This window comes from Lepidochelys kempii, chromosome 3 (assembly GCF_965140285.1).
Source record: "Lepidochelys kempii isolate rLepKem1 chromosome 3, rLepKem1.hap1, whole genome shotgun sequence".
Classification (NCBI taxonomy): Eukaryota; Metazoa; Chordata; order Testudines; family Cheloniidae; genus Lepidochelys; species Lepidochelys kempii.
In genome coordinates, this window is record NC_136382.1 from 24,871,090 (window position 1) to 24,886,767 (window position 15,678).

A 15,678-nucleotide genomic window follows, 5' to 3' on the forward strand; every position below is an offset into this window, starting at 1 on the left:
ACACACGCATCTTTCGGAACACTGGCCTGTTCAAGAAGCTGCAGGCAGGGACTTTCTTCCCTGACCAGAAGATCACCATAGGGGAAGCTGAAATGCCCAGTGTGATCCTGGGAGACCGCCTACCCCTTAATGCCATGGCTCATGAAGCCAGACATGGGGCAACTTGAAAGCAAGGAGCAGTTCAACAACAGGCTGAGCAAGTGCAGAATGACTGTGGAGCATGCATTTGGCCGTTTAAAAGCCCGCTGGCAATGCCTGTATGGGAAGCTGGACATGGCCGATGACAATATTCCTATGCTTATAGCCGCGTGCAGTACGCGTCATAATATTTGTGAAGGAAGGGTGAAAGCTTCACTGAGGGCTGGACCAGAGGCTCAGTGCCTGGAGACTGAGTTTGAACAGTTAGAGACCAGGGCTATTAGAGGGCCATGAGGCAGCACTTTGAAGCTGAAAGCCACTAATATTTGTTGCTATGCTCAGGATTGCAGAGCTTGTAATGCTAGGTGCACATGATGCAAGAAGGGACCTTGACATAACTGTATGTTGCTTTTCAGTGCTCTTTTTGCTTTCACTTAATAGAATAAAGACTGCTTTCAAACAAACAAATCTTTTATTGAAAGGCAACTACCAGAGGAGAAAGTCAAATGAAAAAAAATCATCAGCCGGGAGCGGGATGGGGGAAGAGAAGGTCTTAAGAGGAGGTGGGGTCCCGTGACGGCTACAGATTTGTGTATGTCCAGGGATCATACCCAACCTTCTCCTTTGGAGTACAATACAGTGGGTGCTGTACTTCAGCAGGGCCAAACCGCAGAGGGATGGGGTTGAGCGCAGAGGGTGGTGGGAGACAACACTGCTGGACTGTGAGGAGGGAGGAGTTGAATGCTGCAGGTAGAGGGTGGAGCCAGGAGGTTGATAAGAGGGTATTGGCGGTGTAGGGGGAGCACATGGGGAAGAGTTTTGTGACAGTGGCTGTAGGAGAGGGTAGGTGCGGGGCTGCTCGGTTCGAACAACTAGTATCCCCGGGAGCATGTCCACTTGACGCTCCATAACTGTTAAGAGCCACTCTGTGGCTTCTTTCTGGTGTGCCACATTCTCCTTTCGGTCCCTCTTCTCGCTGTCTTGTCTCACTATTCTTTTTTCCTCGGTGGCGGAGTACATCATAACCTCACGCAGAAAGTCCTCCTTAGTTCTTCTTGGACGCTTTCTAATTCTGCCGCTGATAAAGAGGGAGGCTGTGCTCCCAAGGTCATCTTTGTGAAGTTTAAATGCAACATTTTACAGAAGCAGTATTCTTTACAACACACACAACTCTGATTCAGTGCTTTAAAACACAGCCAGTACTCACACACCTGTCACTAACTGGCTGACCCCAGGCAAGCACACATGAGCCACAAGACCCCCAAAATAGTGAGTAGCCATAGGGCCAGGGTAAATCACTGTTCCCAGACCCTGCTGTACACTGGGCATGTGGCTCTTGGGGAGAGCCAGCCCTGTAGGGTGGGCCTGATAATCATTCCTGTCCCCATACCTTCCACAGGAGGTGATCACTATGGAAGAAATCTCACTGCTGAGGGTGAGCAGGGAATCAAGGAAGGGTCTTCTCCAAGCCTGCGGCTTCTGCCCTAGCGCCTATGTGGCTAGCCTGTGTGCAGCAATGGTCCCCTCACTCGTCAGGGCAAAGTGGCGCAGGAAAGTTACCGTTAATGGGGCAAGAAACAAAGCAGCTCTGCCAAGGAACCTGCGGCAGCAGATTGCCCAGTATCTCCATGAGAGTTTCCTGGAGATCACTGAGGGAAGATTCCTGTGAAATGAGGAAGTGGATCAACAGCCTGTTCGGCCGCTCAGGCTAGGTATGAGGTGGGAGACAAGCCTGCTTTCAGCAACCCTCCAGCCCCCAACAACTCGCTTCAACAATTCCCGAAATCAGATCCACTCACCAGGGGCCTCCTCTCCTGTTTGCGGTTTGCCAAGATCTGACTGCTGTGACTGGCTAGGCTCCTCCGGGATAGAAAAGAGCTCCTGACTGCATGTATCTCTGGCCTCCAAGTCATCCTCTGCCTCTGGGTCCCCCTACCCCTCTTCGTCCATGATTGCCTCCTCCTGACTCAGTCCACTCTCGACTGGCATGCAAGCCAACAAAGTATCCACAAAGTCCTTCACAGTGGAGGTGGGGTCGCCAGAGTATCGCATCCAGCTCTTTGTAGAGCCAGCAGCTTGTGGGCGTAGCACTGGAGTGGTAGGCGTTTTGCAGCTACTTCACTTTGACCCTGCACTGCAATGTGTCCCGGTCATGGCCCCTTTCTATCATGCATCTAGAAATCTGTCCGCAGGTACAATAATTCCGATGGCTGGAGCGCAGCGGTGACTCCACTGCCTCCTCTCCCCAAATGCCGAGGAGGTCCAGCAGCTCGGCACTGCTCCAAGCGGGGGATCGCCTGTTGCATGGAGCAAGCACGGCCACCTGGACAGATGCGCTGAGACCACTGCATGCGTCACTGAGCAAACAGAAAGGGGACTTTCAAATTTGCAAAAGGACTGTACGGGGTGGGGCTGACAGTTGGTCACCTGAGGGCAGGGCAGAAGAGTTCAAACTGATGGCCAGAGAGGCGAGAACAGGTATTGTGGAACACCTCCCGGAAGCCAATCGCCGCGCTGTAATCACCACGGTGTCTACACTGGACCGCAGCGCTGTAGCCCCGGCACAGGAAACTGTACGCCTCTCATGGGGTGGTTTTTTTCAGAGCGCTGCATCTGTGCAGTTTCTGCACACTAAGTGGCTTGGCAGTGTGTGCACCTCAGGAGTTACAGTGCTCAAAGCTTTACTGTGCACAAACTTGCCAGAGTAGACAGGGCCCTGGTAAAAATGTAAAACACTCTGCTTTAAGGATTTTTTGACTAACTAAAGTGGGACAGGCCTGAACCACACTTTTGTTTTCACCTGAAAAACAAAAATTTTCAAGTCTGTTTAGATCCATAAAAATCCATGTTTCACTTCCGAGGTTCAGAAGTGAAGTGAAACCCATCTCCACCTCTACTTAGAACCCTCAGTCTTTTTGGATCTGAGAGCTTCGTGGAGCACCAATTCACCATTACTATTTATGAGGCCACCGTCCTCCAACGTCCACCCCAGCTTTTCAGGAAGGCATTAGCTGTCTGGTCACTCCACTAAGCAGAAAAGGGTTTCCTTGAATATTCCTGCTGTTCATTTAAACTTCACTGTTTCCACAATCATTCAGTCAGAAAAAGCATTTGCAAGAACACAGAAAGGACCTGAACACAGACACAGCAACCGAATGTTCTATTTGGGTGAATATTCACAGACATTTTTGAGGCATTATCCCAGCTCTAATCAGAACTAATGAAGAGAAGGAATTGCCTGAAAATAAGTAGTTTATTAAATACTACTACTGAACATTGATGCAATACATCTCACCAGCTCCGTTAGCATCATCATGTATCATCTTTGCGTGTAGAATTAAGTAGCTATTAATGCATTTTAATATGCAGGAAAATGCTGCACATTGGCACAACACATTGTAATGGTGCTTTTCTATCTATTCTAGGGAAAGGTTATATACAAACAAGTAGTATTCTGGTCATGTCGACAGGTATAAAATATACATGTACAGAAATAACAAACTAAAAATTTGGGGCTCAACACTGCTCTCTTTGAAGTCAATGTGAAGTTTGCCTTTGACTTTAATGGGAGAAAGACTGGGGCCTAAAAGGGGACACAGAGTGACACTTATACAGATTCAAAAATGAGTTCAAAGGAGCTGGTACTACAACCAGAGTCTCTCTCTTTTTTTTTTTTTTTGGTTTTACAACCACGTTTTCCTAAAGATGCATAACCCCACCCACCCCCACACACAGCAAGCAGGAGGCTCCCAGGAGCAGCTGGCCAGGGGCTCCAAGGCAGAGGGCAGAAGCAGCATGGCAGTGGGAGGAGGGGCACCTGAAGTGCATGGCACTTGATAGACTGCTTGACAGCTGCGTGGCTTAGGGGGAAGTTAGGTTCCCAGCTGCCATTATCATGTTTTCTTCAAACAGGTCCAATTAATGTGAAGTAGGAACTTTTAATTTGCGCCCACAACATCCACACCGCGGGGGGAACGAGGGGGCAGGGAGACAATGCAGCTGGGGGAGGAAGAGAGGGGGAAGAGTTACAGCAGAGCACTTTGGTGTGCACTGCTATTCACACCCCCATAGTCCAAACTGCAGACCAATGTAGACATAACCTTAGTGTGAAAACCTGGCCCCACTGAAGCCAGTGGGAGTTTTATCATTGACTTCAGTAGGGCCAGGATTTCCACCTATGCCCATGCTTAACTTGAAACATGAATAGTCTGACATCATTAAGACTACCATGTGCTTAAAGCTAAGCACATGCATTAGGTTTTGCCACAATCCTTCAGTCTAGTCCATATAGCCTTGCACATGGACCCCACTGGCTTCAAGGGGGCTTCACAAGTGAGAGGTGTCCATGCTAGCAGATTCTGATGCAAGATGAGAGACCCTGACTATAAAGGAGAGACAGTGCTGTCAAATGCAGAATGGAACAAACAGAACAAGAAAATGGAGAAAAATCTTCTCTACATTCTTCCAGTTATTGCAATTTTGTGGAATACAGTGAGCACACTTTGGTCCCAACTAAAATGGACCATCCCCAATGTGTAAAGTTAAACATGCATGAGTGTGCAGGGTCAGGGCCTTAATCAGTTCAGTTTGACTTTAGAGAGATTCCCTATACTTCAAAATGGGGAACACTCTAGAACCAGAATAAGCTTTTAATTAAGCACACCCTCTGCAATTGTACAGAAAATTTTAAGACGAATTTGTTTGGGGTTTTTTTGTTTATTTGTTTTCTACCTAGATGGTTTCCATTTATAAACAGCTGTTTAAAACAAAACATACCAATAAATCCCAGTTCAACAAAATACTATTTAGCTGCAAAAATTAAAGTGTATTTTTCTTTTTCCCACTAAGACACGTTGGGTGGGGAGGGAAGGGGGAGAGGATAAAACCAACTGAAAGTAGTTCTCTGGTTGGTTTTTGTTTGTTTTTGCTACATTCAAATGAGAATATGGCCAAATATATTTAAATAAAACCTTGGGAGGAGAAAATGCTGACAGGCTTAGAGCACTCTGCCAACTTGCAATGTGGAGTGAATTAAAACATCCAAGATCTAATGGTTCATTACAATATTCACCATGCTAAGGGCTAGATTGTCCTTAATCCATACGCGGGGGGCAGGATACAGAGAGCTGGCTTGCATAAACTGTATGAGAGCCTGCCACAATTGCAGTCCTTGCGCTTGTGGGAGCCAGTAACTGATCCCTTGGGCTCTGATTCTGTAAAGCTCTTAGGAAAAGATCAGCAGTTCTCAAAACTTTTTGCTGGCATGACCCCATTTTAGTGAATTATTTCCTCCAAGGACACCAGACAGCGTGAAGTACGCCATTTTGAAGAGCAAAATGGCATCCTTTGCACAATGTGACCACCTCATACGCACATTAAATGGAAGGTCATGTCCCACAGAGGATGCCATTTTGCTCTACAAAATTGTGTCCCCCATGCATCATGACATTGCACACACTGTACATGCAAGGTCTCGCTGTGCAGAGCAAAATAGCATCTTCCACACACTAGGGATTGCCGCATCCCCGTTTGCTGATGGTCACAACACGCTGTTTGAGAACCACTAGACTAGATTCAGCTCCTATTGAAGAAGTCAACAAGTGTTCAATCCAACTTCTACTGAAATCAATGGACGAGACCCCAATGACTTCACTGGGACTTAGAACAGGTCCTTGATGTCTGTCCATTGACTTTAATAGGAACTGGATGAGGCTCTTAAGCACATGCTTAATTCTAAGCTCATATGCAGTCCCTTTACAGTCAATGGAAGCACTCCATGCTTAAAGTTAAATACGTGCCTTAGTGTCATGTAGGATCTTGGCCTTTGAACAGCCCACCCCCCATGGTGAGAGGGACAGTAAGGAGGCAGGACCTTCATTCTAACCTCAACTACTTAACAGCCCTTAGAGGAGGTTGGCTCAATGAAATGACAGGTGAGCACTCTGCCTAATACTAAGTGTTTGCAGGTTTGGGCACTTTAGATGTATTTGTTAACTTCAAGAACAAAAGTCAGAGCTGCAGCATTTCTGGTTTGAGCTATTGAATACCCCAAGTATCTGAAAGAGTTAATCACTTCTTGGTTTGGCACCTCTGTATCAAACAACATTTTTATTAATCTGTAGGAAAAAATATTTGCTCCTGGCCTGCCCTGCAGACATTAAGAGCAAGTTACAACCCCCTGAAAATAACGGCTTATAATGGAAATATTGACATGCCTTTAATTATGCCTTGCAAATGGGGCTGTAGTAAAATATCATATGGGACCCAACCATACATTCTTTGTGCATCCTCAACTCTCACCGACTTGAATGGGCGAGTGCCCATCTTTGCATAACCCATCAGGGTAAACACCATGTTTTCCATTGCAAATACTAGGTGAGCTTTATCATGTATTAATATGTGAAGTACAGAGCATTTTAGCTTGAGAGGATTCTATAAAGCAGCTTCTTATGAGTAGGCTATCCACACACAAAAAACAATCTTGCTGCTACAATACAATGCTGAAACCCTTATTCAATACATGCCACTCTGTTAGAACTAAGCTACTGAAACCTTACTGAAAGAGATGTTGCAATAATTAGATTTGCCCTTTTCAAAGTCAAACCCTAATCTGATTTTCTTTAAAGTTGTAATAAAGAACATTTAACCAAATTAAAGAGCAGCTTCAGAATAATTAGCCAATTTGGTAGTTTATAGTTATTTTAACAACTGAAAAACAATTATGTTTTTTTAAAGATACAATAAAATCCCCATATTAAAAGGAAAATACCGTTGAGGACAGTTCCCATGTTTTCTTTTTTAAATACCTGTGTTCTCGTTGGTAGTAAGCATATAGTACATTAATAGAATGCATTTCATCCCAAAGCACTTGACAAATTATGGGCCCAATCCTGCTCCAATGACAAATGTCCCATTGCTTTATGCAACATGCTCTCCTCAGACATCATTAGATTTCTGCACTGAAATCTGAATGGTAGCACCAGCTCTCATCACTGGGAGGAGAGGGGATAGTATAGAAGCATGAAGCAGAGAATTAATATTTTATATGCTGATCCCAATACCTGAACCACTTTGGATACAGGCTGTAGACTTCTGCTTCACCAGCAACTGTGGACCATTAAGCTATTAACCCAAGAGCTGGAATGGTGCTAACTGTAAAGATCCCCAGACTGTGTATTTGCTGACAGCTTGTTCTGCAGCAGCGTTTGAAGGGACTCAGTCGCTGCAATTCTTCTCAAGCTCTGAAGAGTCTCGGTGGCACACACTGCATATCACCACACCATAAAGAGTAAGAAATCAGCTCTGAGGGGAGATCAGAGGGAGTGTGTTTAGCTGTGCGTGCTGAAGTATAGCATGTTATGTTGGAACCGTACATTTGAATACATGTAAATCTATATAAGGGATACCAGTAGATGTATTGCTTAACAGCCTACATTGAAAAGTTATTCATAGTATTCCAAATACTATTTAGAATATATTTTCTACTATTTATGTTTGCTGTGTGCATTAAATGTGTTTTTTACTAAGGCCAGGTCTACACTATAAACTTACGTCAGGATAACTACATCGCACAGGGGTGAGATTTTTCAAACCCCCTGAATGACGTACTTATATCAGCGCACCCCCCAGTGTAGACAGCATTCCCGCCGCTCATGGAGATGAATTAACCACGCTGACGGGAGAAGCTCTCCCCTCAGCATAGTCTTCACTGAAGCACTGCAGCAGCATTACAGCAGCGTTTTAAGTGTAGACCGTCCCTAAGGCTATGTCTACCCTGTCACTTATGTCAGCAAAACTTACGTTGCTCATGAGGGTGGAATATTCACACCCCTGAGCGATGTAAGTTACACCAACATAAGGGCCTGTGCGCACAGCACTATGTCTGCAAGAAAGCCTCTCCCACCGACATAGCTTTTGCCACCCACGGAGGTGGTTTTATTATACGAATGGGAGAGCTCTCTACAATGAGCACAGAGCAGCTTTACCACAGGTGCTGCATCAATACCGCTGCGCCGCTGCAGCGCCATACTGTACAGAAACGGCCTAAGAAACTGTACGGAACCCTCTTTGAACCTGACTGGGAACTACCAACGCCCACTTTTCAGGATTTTATATACAACAGTCCCGACGTTTAACTCTGTGTAGCGCGTTCTGAAAAGTGTTTTAGCAAAGAGTTGCACTGAGTTACAGGGAGAAGGGGAGTTTACAAGAGTTACACGTAATAGTGCCTCAGTGTCCCCTTTCCCTGTTACACAAGTGCTAAAGTCAATTGAAGCTTACAGTACCTCCTCTGGTAAAAATCAGAAGGGAGCTGCCCTCCAGCCCTGGCTAAGATAAGCAGTGCTCCCATGATGCTCCTGCCTAATGGCTGGTGTAGCGAGAGCACCCCTTCCTGCTTCAATCTACTTTAACCACAGCTTGGGGGGACTGAAATACAAAGGTGACATTGCAATGGGCTGCCACTTTCCCAACCCATCAGTGAGGGGAAAGGGGATGAGAGCCAGTGGGGTAACAAATTATGCAAGAGAAATCCACCCTGCAGCTTAGAGATCCGTCCTGCAGATTGGAAAGGATTGTTTTCCTCTAGAGGAATTAATATGTATGGGATGCAGGAGAAAAACAACAATTCTTGTTACTGATGCCGGAGAGGAACCATGTCCAACTGTTCCATGGCAATTTATATTGAAGCTGCCAGATCCAGAGGTCAAGCAGCTCTCATTGCCTGAGTTCTCACTTTCAGATGCAAATCTTCCAGGAGCTGTTTTGCTCCATGCCAATTGCAATCAAAACCACTCTTATTTCCATAGCTGGGATGTGTGATTGCACATGGTGGCCGTACTCTCACTCCCACATTAGCAAAGTCCTGTTATCCACTATTACAGTGGGGGAGTCAGATGTGCCACTGCATGAGGTCCTAAGAGGCCAACCATACTGGATTTTCGGTCCCTGAAGGGCATTCTTCTGCAGGCTGTCTTCCAGCTCCTCCCCCACGAGGCAGAGGGTAAGGCAGATAGAACAGAAGTCAGCAGGAGCCACACCTCCTTTCACATTAACACTTCAGAGAATAGGAAGAAGGAGAAATAAATGGTGGGGGCAAGGGAGCACAAGAAGTCGGAGAATGGGAGGTCATAGCAAGGCCATGGAACACTGGGAGGCCTGAAGAGAATACATGTGGATGAATGGGATAGAGACAACATGGGAGAAAGCCAAACGGAACCTACACCACCTTACTGGAGTAAGGGAGAGGCAGGAGGGCTCAGTGGCGGAGCAGACAGCATAACATGGGGTAGCCAGAGAGAAGGGCTGAACAGGAAGAACCAAATGGGCTGAAGCCATCAGCCCTTAGAAAAAGGAGCTACTACTAAATGCTGCAGCACATCTCCTGAGCAACACAGGCTACCACAAGAGCGTTGAACTGGTCCTTGACTCTCTACACTGGCCTCCCAGAGAATAGAGACCAGTTCAAGGTCTTGGTCCTTAACTTCAAGGCACTCAATGGCCTGAGCCCAAGATATCTAAAAGATCTCCTAAGGCCCCAGAATGAGAACCACAGTCAATAGCTCCACTCCTGAGGCACAATGGAAGTCTTTACCATAAGGTTAAAGCTTGTCTGTGTGGGAGACAGAGCTTTCTTGGGGGGCAGTCTAGACTGGAAGAAACTCCCCAGGAACCAAGGACTATCACAAAGTTCACCACCATCAGCTCCGAGTGCAAGGCACACTTCCTTGACTGGCCTTCCACAATTTCTTGACCTGCCTTCTCTAACATAAACGCAGATCAGTGTGTACAAATCTATTTTTTAAAAAAAATCCCTGCCAAAACACTATACTACACACAGAATTTCCTTGGTTGGGAGAGGTTGAGAGAGAAAGTGAACCACAGGTGACAGATATTAGTCATGTGAACTTCTGAAAGTGCTCAGATATAACATTGACTAGGGTAGTATAAGAACTTACATAGAATAAAGTAGAACAGAATAAATTAAAGGCAGGGGGGAGAAACAAGGAAAAAATCAAAGGGGGCAGAAAGATAAAAGCAGAGAGAATGATGAATATGGCAAAGAATAATGGAAGAGGACACAGAAGCCAGGAGGAGAGAAAAGGAAAATAAACTATGGGAATAGATGCTCAACTAGCATGAATTGGTGAAGCTCCACTGAAGTGAACAGATCCATGGTTCTAGCCTACACTTAAAAATTTGATCAGTCTAGCTACATCACTCAGGGCTGTGAAAAGTTTTGCACCCTGTACGATGTAATTAGGTCAATCTAACCCTTAGTGCAGGTAGGTCAACGAAAGAATTATTCCATCAACATAGCTATAGTCTCCCAGAGAAAACAGGAAAATCCCTTCTGTTGAAATAGGAAGTGTCTACACTACAGCGGTACAGCTCTAGCAGCTGTAGTGTAGATATACCTTAAGACCATTTTTACCAGCTGAGGATTTGGTTGTTTAAGAAGAACCAGACTAGGGGATATACATATTTTATAAACAGGAAGTGAGAGAAGCATGGTTTTGTTTTGTTTTTGAAGAAATCAGGAAAAAAGAGTGGGTAAAAAAAAAAAAAGGAGAAGCAACTGAACAGAATGACAGGTTTCAGAGTAGCAGCCATGTTAGTCTGTATCTGCAAAAAGAAACGGAGTACTAGTGGCACCTTAGAGACGAACACATTTATTTGAGCATAAGCTGAAGCGAGCTACAGCTCACTTCATTGGATGCATGCTTATGCTCAAATAAATGTGTTCGTCTCTAAGATGCCACAAGTACTCCGTTTCTTTTTGAGCAGAATTAGAAGTTCATGAAAATGGAAGATGGGAGGAGAGAAAGAAAAAGCAGCAAAAAAGAGAAAAATAAGCTAGAAAATACCCACGAACAGTAGGCTAGTGGAATAACTTATTTATTCATGAGCCTCCATTTTATTTTATTGAATTTCCCCTGGCAGACGTGCCACAACTCTGAAGTTTGAAAGCAAGGGAATAATGTTGCTTTGGGGATTTGAGTCTTGCATTTAATACTTTTACAGTTGGAAATGGCCCACCTTGATTATCACTACAAAAGGTCCCCCCACCCCAGCTGGTAATAGCTCATCTTAAGTGATCACTCTCCTTACAGTGTGTATGATAACACCCATTGTTTCATGTTCTGTGTGTATATAAATCTCCTCACTGTATTTTCCACTGAATGCATCGGATGAAGTGAGCTGTAGCTCACGAAAGCTCATGCTCAAATAAATTGGTTAGTCTCTAAGGTGCCACTAGTACTCCTTTTCTTATTACAGTTGGGTAGGTCTTTTGAAATGTAAATGCCCCAGTGGCAGGTAATTGCATTCTTCAAATGGCAAGGCTTGACAGAGAGGGGGATGTTGCAAAACAACTGAAAAGAATCTGAGAGGGATTCAAAGGAGGAAGGTAAACAGGAGGAGTGGCCTGTTTATATATAGTCAGGATGGATGGAGACCGGCTGTTCCTCCGCTAAAGCTAGAGCGGTCAGAGCCCCAACACAGCATCCAGATTCTTAAGGGCAAAAACAAACAAAAATACACAAATGCCCTTATCTCCTTGCTAACTGGTATTTAATTTACATTAGAATGGCTGGGTATGTAGAGCTTGATTCACTTCTGTTGGCACTGAGGAGTATAAATAAAACCGGAATGGAGTGCAGGCAGCTACAGGTTAGGGGGCAACACTCATTCCAGGAGACAGGACAGGTTGTGTTTCCAACATTGATTTGACCCAAGGGCTCTGCCAGAACGTTCCCATACATAGGGAGCATCAGTGGCAGAGGCTATCAAGGGAATATGCTGAATCAGTCTATCCGTAAGCCTGGCAATGCCACCTCCCCAACCACTTGCAAGTTCCCTGGTGGAACAGGAGTTTGAGATGTCTTGTGCAGCTGCATCTCAACTCCAGGCAGACTTTTTGCACCCAGGAACAATGGCCCAGATCCTCAAATGTATTTAGGAAACCAGTGGAAGTTAAGAGTCTACATACCCTTGAGGATTTAGGCCTCTGTGACATTCATTCTGTCCGGGCTGAATCAAGCCACCAGTGTTGATGTTAACTTGCCGACTTATTTGTTACTATTATTCTTTGCAAAAAGAAAAGGAGTACTTGTGGCACCTTAGAGACTAACCAATTTATTTGAGCATGAGCTTTCGTGAGCTGTAGCTGAGCTCACGAAAGCTCATGCTCAAATAAATTGGTTAGTCTCTAAGGTGCCACAAGTACTCCTTTTCTTTTTGCGAATACAGACTAACACAGCTGTTACTCTGAAACCTGTTATTATTCTTTGGAAACTGTAATTAAATTCTTAGGGTAATCTTGACTGCCTGATTTATTATTCATTCTGGCTTTTGATTGTTTTATTCTTCCCTTGGGAAATTTTGATGTGCCTGAAGTGGTCACAGAGGGAATGTTTCTTGGTAGGGTAGATCCATCCCCATCATCATATCCGCTCATTATACTCCACACCTGAACATAGCCATTATATGGATAACTTACCCCCATAGCTCAAGGTCTGTACTTTGACCCGTTAAACTTTCACCCCCAATCGGGGAGACTGCAGATTATGTAATCCTTACTCCACCAGCTCCTAAATCGAATTTCGCACCCCTTGATAATCTGTACCTTATTCCCAGATAACCAGAAACTTCTATGCCTAAACTCTGTACCGTTTTCTTTTTATTTCAACATTATCTTAATAAAATTATTACCTTTTTTTGGTGCAAAGGACATTTTAGGACAAATTCTGATCTCACAAATCTAGAATATTGACTTCAATGGAGTGACTCTGGATTTACATCAGCGTAACTGAAATCAGAATCTGATCCCTTCTCATTCCCCTTCTTCTGCTTGTATTTAAGGACATCTTGTTGAAGGACTGCTGACATTTTTGTTCTTGGCTTAGTGCTATGAATTATATACACATACGCGCGCACTTACTTTCTCTGGCAGAAAGAACAGAGGAAGGATGCACTCACTGGCTCCTCTTAGAAAGCTGCTTTACATCCTAAATTACCAATATACTTAGTAGATTTTACTTAATTAAATAAGTTTTCTTAAATTGTTCTTCACTTTCAATTAAGTCAAGTGGCGTTGCTCTCCTTTATGTTTGTTCAGCTATGAAAAATTTAATTTAACACCATATTTTAAAGAAGTATTATCAGGACATAACATCCTGTTTTTACTAGTAGTTTAAATTCAGAATCTTGAAAATATTCAAAATTCAGATTTTCCACCATTAGCCAATATTCCCCCACATACAATTCAGTTCAAGCATGGGCTTTGGCGGACACAATTCCCTAGATCTCTCTGCTCTTGTCACAAATAATTGCTTGGTGACAAACTGGCAACACCCCTAACTGATTCTTTCACATACTAAGCAAAGTTGTAAAGCCAGTTGTTTCTTGCCAAACTTTCAGGAAACCTGTCCAATTATTGCTAAAACAAATTATTCAATTCCAGTTGATTATAACAATAATACATTTTCTTAGAATACTGTGCTCACGATCAAGGAAAATGGCTAAAATAAGAAACCATTGCCCAGAATGCCCACCCTCTGAAAATTCAGTCTCCTTTAATGCATCTCATGTTGGACACCCAAAAACTGAAGCACCCAGAATCACTAGTCACTTTAAAAAAAAAGAATTGGCTCATGGCTATACATAGTGAATTGTTGCTTACCTATAGATACATTCTTTTTATTGCACTTATTTAGAACAGGTTTCAGAGTAACAGCCGTGTTAGTCTGTATTCGCAAAAAGAAAAGGAGTACTTGTGGCACCTTAGAGACTAACCAATTTATTTGAGCATAAGCTTTCGTGAGCTACAGCTCTCTTCGTCCTCACTCCTTTTCTTTTTACTTATTTAGAAGTTACTCTAGCTAACTCATTCCATCTTTCCACCTCTTTTAGTGATAGAAGCTTAGATAACTTTAATTCTGGGAAAGAAATTGTGCTAAAAGGATTTGTTGGTAGATCTGTAAATTCTGTAATGGAATCAATATACTCCTGCTGTTCAAGTCTTCAGGTACACCCTCCCTCTAGATACATCACTGGTACTCTGTTTAAGACTATAGCTCACAAAGACCAATCAGCAGTTGTACTTTGCATTAGGCAAGAATAAACTGTGTTGGAATGGGGCTGTGTCAGACTGTGATCCCTGGAAAAAGAGCTCTGAAAGTGAGCCATGAGGATTTTCATTGTCTCATTGAAACACAGATTAAAATTCTTCATTATAAGAGGGAGGCACTTTAAAAAAAAACAACAACAACAAAAAACCCTACCTTGATCCACAAGCAGGGAGTCTACCTCCAGCTTAGCAAGTCCGATTTGAGCCTGCCATCCATGGGAGCTGTTTCAGATCCTCTTGGCCAGTCTCTTGTTAGGATTGAAGGCTGTTTTAAAGCTACTTTCCTTTTTGTCTCACTATGTTCTGAAAGGAAAGAGTGAGCTCCGCAATGCGAAAGGGATTCAGCTATGCACCTATTGATCTGCCCTGGAGAAGCTACGAACGAGAGTGACCCTTCCCAGCAGCAGCGCAACTAACTAGCTAAGCCCCAGCCTCTCGTCCAAGATCAGACGGGAGTAATCACCATAATTGCAGACGCTTCTTCTTCCAGGGGCCAAAGAGAGCCCCGAGTCCTCAGCCCCAGCCCAGGGCGCTACGGACCCCAAATATAAACGAGCGACTTTCTCGCGTCCAAAGGGACTTGATTCGAATTAACTGATCAGCGCTGGCCCCCGGGCAGAGCCAGCGGTGTTCCCCGCACGCAGGGCAGGCGGGCGGGCGGGGAGGCAGGGAGTCTCTGCACACGAAAGGCAGAAGAGCCTTCCCCGGGACGAATCGTCCCCAGGCACCCAGCAGCAGACGACAGCCGAAGCAGCCCCTCAAACTAGACGGAAACTTGGCGCCCCAACTCCGCCAGGGGACTGGAGCGAGGAGCAGCGCCGGGCTGGGAAGGGGGGTGGCCGAGAGGCACGACCGAAGTTGACTTCTTGCTCCACGGCGCTGGCCGGGGTTCAGGGTCGGGGGCAGCCGCTGGAAGTTTTGGGCTCCCTGCTGGGCTTGCCGCCGTAAGGGGCGGGCGGTGTGAGTGGGGAGGGGCGGCCCGGCTGGAAAGGCAAAGCCGCCGGCTTGACTGACTGACAGACAGACAGACAGACAGACATACCTGGGCGCGGGGGGCGCGGCTGGTTCCGGCGCGGAGCTGCCCATCCACGCGTCTCTCCAGCTCCCGCAGCGAGCCCCGCGGCCCGGCCCGACCCGGCTCGCCAAGGCACGGCGCGGCGCTGGGGAAGATGCGCAGGGAGAGGTGGGCGGGGTTAGCCACGCAGAGGCGCCTTCCCCATTGGATTTCCCCAGCCCCTTGGCCGCCGAGTCCCAGCTCCGGCTGGGCTGTGCGCACCCCCACTGCGGACACAGCGCCTCCCCCCGCCCCCAGACTCAGCCTGCCCCCCCGCCCCGGCCGTCCGGGGACACCAAGGGCGAGCTCCTTGGCGCGGTGCGAGACAGGAGGCTGCCAGAGACCTCAAGTGCCAGCA

General features: G+C 45.6%; 1 protein-coding gene across 1 annotated transcript in view; it reads right to left on the bottom strand.

Annotated features, from left to right (window-relative positions):
* The window catches only part of KCNS3 (potassium voltage-gated channel modifier subfamily S member 3), a 30,659-nt gene extending 15,252 nt beyond the window's left edge, over positions 1-15,407 (bottom strand). Inside the window, exons 1-2 of the mRNA XM_073335103.2 lie at positions 15,309-15,407; positions 14,421-14,569 (exon numbers count right to left, since the gene is read on the bottom strand). The gene's annotated coding sequence lies outside the window, so the exon portion shown is untranslated. The remainder of the gene's footprint in view (positions 1-14,420; positions 14,570-15,308) is intronic.
* Between the last annotated feature and the right edge of the window lie 271 nt (positions 15,408-15,678).